The sequence below is a fragment of the Ischnura elegans genome, chromosome 6 (genome assembly GCF_921293095.1).
Source record: "Ischnura elegans chromosome 6, ioIscEleg1.1, whole genome shotgun sequence".
NCBI classification, from domain to species: domain Eukaryota; kingdom Metazoa; phylum Arthropoda; class Insecta; order Odonata; family Coenagrionidae; genus Ischnura; species Ischnura elegans.
Window position 1 is genome coordinate 113,221,284 of NC_060251.1, and position 9,031 is coordinate 113,230,314.

The window sequence follows — 9,031 nt, forward strand, 5'->3', positions numbered from 1 at the left end:
CGATTTCCATGCTGACTTGATGTAATTATATTGCATATGTAGCAATTCATTTTTACTCAAATAATTTTAAAATTAATGTAGTTTATACGTAAGAAGAAACTATTCCGAAAATACAGTGTATTTATTGTATACTTTTCAAGCTTTTTAGGTATTAAAAAATTGAGAATAACTAAAAATTGATGGACAGGGCCATTCTCAAGATGGCCAAATGCGCAATTTCTTAGCTCCACTTGGAGAAGCTGTATCAGCATTCCGTTCAGTGCATCGAGACAATTTTGATAAATATCGATTGACTTGGACTCGTCGCTTTCGTCACTTTTCCCACGTGGACATGACGTCATCTGAGTACACATGTATGAGAACTTCAGCATACTCGCAAGATGGAGAACGATTGTTGCGTATTAACGGGAATGGAAGATGGGGAAAACAGCCGCTCTCGTTCATACATTGCGCGATTCCACTAAATTGACCTACTGGGGAAAAGTTAAATGACTGCGGATGACCAATTCCAATTACAATCCTCGTATACTGAGAGAGAGAGAGGAATTACCTCCAGCTCTAAATACCTCAAGAAAGAATTGGCCTGGGAAATGAATAAGACCGATGGAAGCGGGCCGAGATCACCAAGTAGTATCTCTTTCATTATCATACGAATAAATTTACTTATTTTATCGACGGCAGGTATATATTGACAGTTATTGTTTGCGTTCGGTATTTTTATTTCAATTATGATGCTTACAGCATTGTATCCACAGCCCAACGTTCCGGGACAAAAATAACTAAATGGCTATTCATATATCAATATGGTTTTAGGAAAGGCTTTTCTTGCGGGAGCCTACTACTATTGCAACCTTTAGCTGAAGTCCTGGAACAAGGTAGACTATTGATACGGTGATCACTGATTTATAGAAAGGCTTTTGGTACGGTATCTCACCTTGAATTGATACAGAAGATAAATAGGCTACAGATAAATGCTAGGATTAAATAGATATATAATAATGCTAGGAATGATAAATGCTAGGAAGATTGCAGAGGATAAGAGTATATGAAGAATATACCATGGAGACAGCCGTGACATCGAGGGTTCCCCAAGGAAGTGCATTGGTCCGCTATTTTTTTATGTTCATCAATGACATGCACGAGAGAGTTGACTCCATAATACGTCTTTTGCCGGATGACCGCAAAACCTAACGAAGGATCAAAAACAGTGAAGACCAGTGTAGCCTTCGAAATGACCTCGATAAATTATCCTTATGGATAACAGCCAATCAGTATATTGTCGAATGCATTTATACCATGTTTTTTTTAATAAATTAATGTTCATTTGATATGTCATTATTTTATTGGGTATTGAAAACCATAGCCATGAAAATGTAAGTGGCATCCCATAAAATGAAGCAAAGGTGTTAAAAGTCAACACGCTGTCTCCGTTGATGAAATCCTGGGTAAACATGGTTATCTTTCGTTAAAATAATTTTATAATATTTGTCGTTGATTTCCAGCAATATGATTGATTGATCAGAATATGGAATTATAATATGAAAATTTGGCAAATGAATATTGCTACTATTGAACTACCCTAAAAAAGTAGAACAGTATTAAGCCCACTCTTGGAAAACAGCATAAAAATCTTTACCGATAAAAAATGCTAAATTTCAAATTTCACTTGAATCGGAGGTATCGAAACCTTATTATTAATTATTTAAATCTACGAAAGCGCTGTAACGCACGGCCTCCATGTTTTTTGATGTGTGACGTCAATTTGCACTCACAACACGGAGTTTTATCTTTGGCATTGATTGGTTCAATTTTGTTGCTTGGTAATTATAGATACTCAGTTCTCTTTGGAATTCTCAAAGAATTTTTTATTTAAGCTATTGGATGGAACATTCTCGAAGTAAAGGAATTTTTACTCAGAAAAATTCCTTCTTAAAGGAGGAAAGTAATTTATCAAAGGATATTCCAGGCAAGAAAATCTGGAAAGAATTATGTTTTGTTCTGGGGAATTATGGTGTTCTTACTCAGGGAAAGGTTTTTGTAAGCGTACCACCGTGTTGAGAGGACGATTGCTGCTAAAAGGGATCTAAAAATGATGATCCGTCTATATCATCGCTTTTGCTCTGATGTGAAGATCATTTCAAAGTATGAGCAGTTTTTGACTTATGATTTAAGAAGTGAGCAATTTGACGTCACAATGGGAAGAACCTTGGAAGAGAGAGGCTGGGCGTTCACGTATCAATGTTAACGATGTGAAAACAATGCACATTAAAAGTCATATAAAAATTAAGTACGCTAAAAATGATGTAGATATTTCCATGGATATGTTTTGAATCCACATACCACCCTCTGCGATAAATTTAAATTGAAATACCACGAACAACCAAATACTCTACCCACGTAAATATACAAAAGCTTGATGTATGAAAAAAAATCCACCCGTCGAAATTAATTTTCCTAAGTCAGTACACTGAAGAATACCCAAATCAAACTTTTCAAACCAGTGATTCAACACGGAGGTTGGCTGAGTTAGGTGAGCCATTATTAATTTCCAATACAATTCTGCCGAAATAAGAGGCTGGAGTCATAAGATATTTAGTTCTCATAAAATATGTACGTAAAAGTTTTAATGCACGAGAATTTGTACTCTGTTTTTGGAATGTTTCGATGCTTTTAAGATCACCAAAGGCACAGCAAAACATAAATTAAATCATTTAATCCCCTGCACACAGTAAATGGATGAGGAAGAACCTCTCTTTTTAAATGGCGAGTCGCTAAGTGCGTAAGAGTGCAAATAAACCAGTTATCTTGATTGGAACAGTCCTAACGAAAGTATTACTGCGACAAGGCCTCATATCTCTCCTTGTTTACGAGATAGGGGTCAAAAGTTCAAAACGTCTTATTATGGACAGCTGAGGCGAAGCTATCGCTGCGGCAGTAATGAAAGTTGATAGAAAAGTTGATATTGCCAACAAGTAACGAAGATTGCACCGAAAAGCGATAAATAATCAACCAACTTCCTGGAACTCTCACGTACAACATTATCTTCCCGCGATTAGTGATTTATTCACCCACAAAAGAATGTATTTATTTCATAAACAAAAAGGTTATCACACATACGAAAATCAAGTCGTCTACATGGCTAGAATACTCGTCCCTTAATTATAATAGTATCTAACATGATTTTTAGTCTATTACTGTTCTTTCCTGACAGCGACTACCTTATAAAGGAGCACAATCCAAGTATATTTTTGGTAATTTTGGAGCAGAGGCCATTTACATACACAATGAACAAAAGGGGACCGATTACGATTCCTTGCAGAACACCCGATGTCATCTTTAACTACATCAGAGCCTATTTGGTCAAGATCTGCTTTTTACTTACGATCACTCAGAAAGTCACGTATCTAGTTTACTACTGTTTCGTTCAACTCGCATGAATGTAATATTTTTAGAAGTCTTTTGTGAGGTACCGTGTCAAAAACTTTCTGACAATTTAGAAATAATGCTTCAACTCGTTTGAAATAATGCCTCTTTTCGATTCATCAAATTTAAATATGTCATAAATAAAAAAGAAAGGAGCTGTGTTTCGCATGATATACCTTCTGGAAGCCGTTCTGACTTCCATGTATGAAGTTCTGACTGTCCAGAAAAGTCATGATATTGCTAACGATCTTCCCTATAATTGATGCTGATGATAATGATCGATAGTTTATTGGGTTTATAATTGGGATAATACTGTTTCCTCTTATTCATATCGGAGTATGGTTGCAATTTTCCAATTTATTTGTCTTCAAAAAATGACTCCTTGAATATTATCTTAAAGATCGCCCAGATCTGTGGTGCTAAATCCTATAGGACGCGCGAAGGTATTCCCTCTACACCCGAATACCTACTAATTTTGATCTATTATAGATTTTAATTAATCCGTCGTATGGAATAATGATTTTTTAAATCTGTTATCCAATGAATGGAAGTCAAGAACTACTTTTTGTTCACGATTACTGGAAAATACGGGTTTCCGTCTTTAACTTTTTTCTCGTTATATCCTCATGATAGTATTTTTATAAAGATTTTTTTGGAGATACTATGTCAAATAATTTCTCAAAATCTAGAGATAATATCAACTGATTTCATCGTGAATTGGTGGAATGAACATAAGCAAACGCAAACAACAGTTCCAAAAACAGACAGCATTAAAAAAATTGTGGAACGGTACTTTGTGTTTACCTTTGGTCTACCATGAAATCTAGAATTAATGAGTTGACTTGTTTTTTCGATTCACCTCCAATCACATAGACTAAGTATTCATAAATTTAAACGCTTTACACGATTCGATCCGCCAATGAAATGGGTTCAAGAATAGGGTAGTTTCCTTCATCAAAGAAAACGAAAGGCATTGATTGCGATTCGTTACCCACCATTAGTGTATTCATAATATAAAAATTATTTGGTTTTAGAATTCCCAGTTTAGACGAATGGAAATAGTCAATTTTATCCTCATTTGAAAAAGGCCAGATTGGCGCCCATTCGATGCCACTCCACGTGACGTCACAGGGACCTAGTTTCTATACGAGTAGATAGGAGTTTTACAGTCTGAGATTACCAATGCATGCATGAGGCACAGAGCTCAGGGAAACATCTCTTAATAATCACTTATTAAAAATACCTAAGTTCGGAAAGTTTCCTTCGTTTGATAAGGTATTAATAATCCTTATTTAAGCCAAGCGCTACCAGCTAGCAGGGTACTCTGCTACCTGCTAGCATCCTGCGTCGTATCAGCGCTCGAAGCCTCCCCCCAAGGTCACCTCACTTGCGGCACCGGGAACAAGAACGACGTCACACGGGCTTTTCCCAGCATTCATACTCAGCCGTCGCGTTTTCGCGCGCTTGAAAATTTTCACTCTTCATTTAATCGCGAAAAATAGATATTGTCATTTAAAAATCTAAAAGCGTGAAATACGTACTCCAGGAGTAATAATCTTTCAATTTAGGCAATAAAAAAATTATAGGAAACCACTCTATTAGTTTGCGTTAATCAAAGAATAGTGGAAAACGGCCTTCGAATTCCGAACATTACAAAGAGGAGCTTTTAACTCTAGCATGCCCAATCAAACCTGACACCATATAACTCCCAATTGGGTCAATTTGACCCAATATGACCAGGGTTACATATTCAACCAATAACCTGTAATTTCTTCCCAGATTTTTTCATTCATATTGTTGAAAAAGTATTTGGAAAGGAAGGAGGAAATTTAGTCTGACAAGAAATAATAAAAGTTTAATTTTTCAACAATTCCTAAGGTACTATGGGAAAAAAAATTCTACAAATTTGTGAAAATCAATCTCTTTTTCTTTTAAGGATTTGGCAGCTACTATGAATTTCAATGGCATCAGGTTTAAAAAAAAATTACAATAAGATTTATGGTACAAAAGTTCATATTAGTTACTTTGTTTTATGTACCCGCTATTTTCCTATGGATAAAAAATTTATTACATACCTTCGATTGAAAATTTTTCAAAAGTACTGGATCTGAATGATGATGTTACTTGAAATCGAAGTGGCATAATTGAAACAAAGACTATTATCCATAGAAAACAAGTTGACACTATTTCGGGAACCCTACCTGCGAGTTTTTGGTGCAAGTTGCTGTGCGCAAGCGACGTCCAAGGTGACTCATAGAAACATTAATTATCTTTGTGAGAAGCTTGCGGAAGTATGTTGCTGTTAGCATACAAATAAAATGAACGACTATTGGTTATACCTGTACAGTAGGGCGGAACGGAAAAATAGATTATTTCAAATCCATCTGGCCCAATGAAAAAAAGTTGTGGGACCGATCAAAAATAAGGCCTGAAAAATTTGAGACCTCTACGTGAACCCCTGACCCTCGTTCAAATGCAATTTGAGGGGGGGAGCGTCAAAATTCGAAAAATATATTCGGAGGGGACGGGATCGGCCTGCCGCTCTTGTATCCGCGACGCTTCGTGAGCGTTGGAACATTTTCTTCGCGGACGCGGACTCAAAAATAGGCATTTTTTGGCTAAACGGTGGCAGATACGTCAAAATGCACGAAAATTTTGTTTTAGTAGGGCAGTAACTCGGCAAAATCTATAGGGAATGACCATAAAATGTTATATTTTTCGAATTTTGACCCTCCCCCCCCTAAATTGCATTTGAGTCAGGGGTTCGACTAGAGGTCTCAAAAATTTCAGGCCTTATTTTTGATCGGTCCCACAACTTTTTTTCATTGGGCCAGATGGATTTGAAAAAAATCGATTTTTCCGATCCGCCCTACTGTAGAGGTGTCGCGAGTACCGGCAAAACTGTCGTCCTCAGACAACGAAATAAGGCGTTGAAAACAGGAAAATATTAACACGGCAATAAAAGAGAACTAAATTTCGAAAGATTTTCCGTTATATTCGATTGTTCCGAAAGTAAACGAAAGGTAACTAGCGAAATCATCGACCGGATATGTTCAAGTTTAAGGAGCTGGAAAAAATAGATAATTAACTTCAAAAGCAAATAAGAAACAAGGTGGCTGTCCAATAGCCAAAAACTGATAAAAATGAAACTTCGATTTCCCAGACTTAAACATTCCCCTATGAAAAAATTGTATAAAACTGTTTCAAATTTTTATACATTGCCATGGCAATGTATAGGAATGTATAAAAATTTGAAACAGTTTTATACAATTTTTTCACAGGGGTTGACATGGAAACTGGCAAACATTTAGGGAATTAAATGCTAATAAGTTAGTTTTATATGTATCCTGATACATATCCTTCCTCACGAGTGAATTCATAAAAAATTACTGATGCACAGACACGCTCAGTATGTTAACACACCTTTTTGCAATTTGAGATTGCGCAATTTCAATCAATGTGCGGAGGATGGAAAAATCTCTTGTTAATATTTCTCTGAGAAATCTACAAAAAAAGTGATTCTCACCACGCGAGGGAGATAATATCTTGAAAAATTAGTCCTTCCTAATTAGTTCCTTAGATTTAAGCTAGCACATGGGCTGATTCAAAAACCCTTAAATTATATGTAACTTAGCGTCAAATAGAGATTTGATTTCTAAATTGCTCTGTTTCAGGCATAACTACATGGAATTAACTAATTATTATAAAAAGTAATAGTAATTATAACTTTTATATTCCATGTACGATTAGCGCACAACGATTCTGAGACCTAGGCTTCACATATCTCCATCATCAGGCACATAAGGGATCGAAGAAATTGAATAGTTACACAGACTTGCTTACAGTTACATAAAATTGTTGTTCATAGATATCGATACATAGTTAAATGGTATAGTTGAGCATTAAAACTGTGGAATATCAAAATTATTACCATTACTCTTTCATCATATGATTTTAAATCTGATTGGGTGCGTAAATTGTTGTTATGATTTTTTCATGACGGTTGCGGAAGCGCATTGTTGCTAGTCAAACGGGATTTCTCTCATAAACAGCGACAACGACTTCTAACGACCTAAGTACTATCTACTTATCGTCTCCTGCCATTATTCAGCAAGTTCTAGTAGAACAGGGAGAAAGGCGAAGATTGATAAAAATTTCCCAAGACCGGCCTTCTTTGTCATTTTGGATGGATCGTAGGAGCCTAAAAACTATATAACCGTCAACCCCGATAAATTGCCACGGGAATCAGGGAGCACGGATAGCTTACCGTTTGGCGCAATGGCCCGAAAATATAAAGGTTCGTGATTCGATTCCCATTCCAGGGTCTCATGGCAATTATTGTTAAGTCCAATCCTCATATTGTTTACATCTACATAATACCCCGCAAGCCGCCTAAAAGGCGTTTGGCAGGGGGTGTTAGGACACCAGCCGTTTACGGCTAAAAAAAATGAAGTGCTCTAACGAGGTCGGGACTAGCGTTTATTGAGGTCCTTTACGGTTCGGGGGAAAAACGAATTCCCACATCTATCCGTTCGGCAAAAAAAGTCTCTTAATTTATCGCTTCTATCGGACCTGGAAATATAGTGTGGCTCTAATATTATATTCTCTGTGTCGCTCTTAAAGATATCCATTCTCAATTGTTCAAGCAATCTAATTGTCGACATAAAATGAAGTTCCTGTGAAAGTAGCCGGCGTAAAATATTCCCGGGTAAATCTAGCATAGGAAAACCGGAATTAAAGGAGAATAAGCAAGAAAAACAATCAAAACTTACCAAGCGAAGAAGCGACGATCTTCAGAGGAAAGAATTCCGCAGGGCGTCAGCTAGCGCATGTCCCGGGAATTTCTCGTCGACGATCCGGAGGCTTCGACGTCGAATGCCGAGGTCCGCACGCGTCCCAGTGTCTTCGCCGAGATGAATTGCGTTTGATCACGTCCCATAAGCCTCTTCTAATCGGGCCTAGACAATGAAAACGGTGGTGTATGAAGGGAGCTCGTCTTGGCGATTTCCGGCAAAAACGACAATCGGCGAGTGGCCCACGAGCGATGCGTGCCAACGCTTCCTCGAGTGGTCAAGAGTGGTGTCCAGCCGGTGGCTATCCGCTTCTGCCCGGCCACTCACTGGCTGGCTGGCTGGACACTTCGCGAGCTATTGCCAGCGAGCGTCCGATTCATTCAACTGACCAAGCCCCCCTGGCGGTGAAAGGCCGCAACAGCGAAAGACCGTGGAGGGTGCAAGCACACAATGGGACATCATGGCACGAATTGATCATTGAGGAGGAATATCCGAGGGAGTCTCGAATGAAAGGTCTCAAGTGAACGCATCACTTCCGCTCGACAGATTTTGCTGAGGAGACCCACGGACATCAAGTTAAAAAAGACCACATCGTATAATAATTATTAATGTATCAGAAAGGAAAGACATTGGCAGGCAGGGGCGGTCTGGCCAGGTCGGCTGGTCGGCGATCGCCGAGGGCCCCGACCTTAAGGCCCCCCCCGCAACGCTCGCGTCTACCTTGAAGCGTGTATGAAAAGGATAATAAAAAGACCCAAGAGTACTAGAGCCAAAAAGTTTTTTTTTTGCTGTCATAAAATTCTACGTTTTCACTG

The 9,031-nt window shown here is 38.0% G+C and overlaps 1 protein-coding gene across 1 annotated transcript in view; it reads right to left on the reverse strand.

Moving 5' to 3' along the window:
* The window catches only part of LOC124161515 (organic cation transporter protein-like), an 86,435-nt gene extending 77,887 nt beyond the window's left edge, over positions 1–8,548 (reverse strand). Inside the window, exon 1 of the mRNA XM_046537864.1 lies at positions 8,196–8,548. The gene's annotated coding sequence lies outside the window, so the exon portion shown is untranslated. The remainder of the gene's footprint in view (positions 1–8,195) is intronic.
* Between the last annotated feature and the right edge of the window lie 483 nt (positions 8,549–9,031).